The sequence below is a fragment of the Cynoglossus semilaevis genome, unplaced genomic scaffold, assembly GCF_000523025.1.
Source record: "Cynoglossus semilaevis isolate Cse_v1.0 unplaced genomic scaffold, Cse_v1.0 C18839879, whole genome shotgun sequence".
Lineage (NCBI taxonomy): Eukaryota > Metazoa > Chordata > Actinopteri > Pleuronectiformes > Cynoglossidae > Cynoglossus > Cynoglossus semilaevis.
This window is the reverse complement of record NW_007593007.1, coordinates 1-521: the sequence shown is the minus strand read 5'-3', so window position 1 is coordinate 521 and position 521 is coordinate 1. Positions and strand designations below refer to the sequence as shown.

The 521-nt window shown below is 46.1% G+C and overlaps 1 long non-coding RNA gene across 1 annotated transcript; it reads right to left on the bottom strand.

Annotated features, from left to right (window-relative positions):
* Positions 1-174: 174 nt before the first annotated feature.
* On the bottom strand, positions 175-476 carry LOC103399683 (uncharacterized). Its single transcript, XR_523682.2, has 2 exons — positions 329-476; positions 175-228 (listed from the first exon to the last, which is right to left on the bottom strand). It is a non-coding gene; the product is annotated as an uncharacterized LOC103399683 (long non-coding RNA).
* Between the last annotated feature and the right edge of the window lie 45 nt (positions 477-521).

Genomic DNA, 521 nt, shown 5'->3' with positions numbered 1-521 from the left:
AAATTCTCATCACCTTGTTTGAAGGTTTGTTTGAGCAGCAGGGATTCCAGTGAAGGGTCTAACTCCTCTCCTACATTTTCCAAGAGCAACGGCGTTCCGAATTGTACACAGTTTTCCACCGTCCTCATGTAGTCCATGTCTGTCAGCTTTATTACACTAAGGTTGTTGTCTTTCTCCGAGTTCTTCACCCATTTGTTGGCCTGGCCCTGAGGGTCAATCATCAAGGGCCTGGACAGAAAGCAAAAACGATGAACTTACGACACTTCTTTGACCTTTAGTGGGAACTAGATGAAATGTGAACCACAATTCTGCAGCCACACAGACTCACCATCTACGCGAGTTACTGACAATTACGCCGTTGTCAATGGAGAAAGAGTCACTGGGAAGACCTGCGATATTCCACGCTCTGATCCTGATGGGATCGCCCAGAGTTTTACTGAGGGAAAACTCATCTGACGACGGGATCTTCTTCAACTGGACAGTATGGAACAGATGTAAGACTGTAGGACTAACTTGACTCA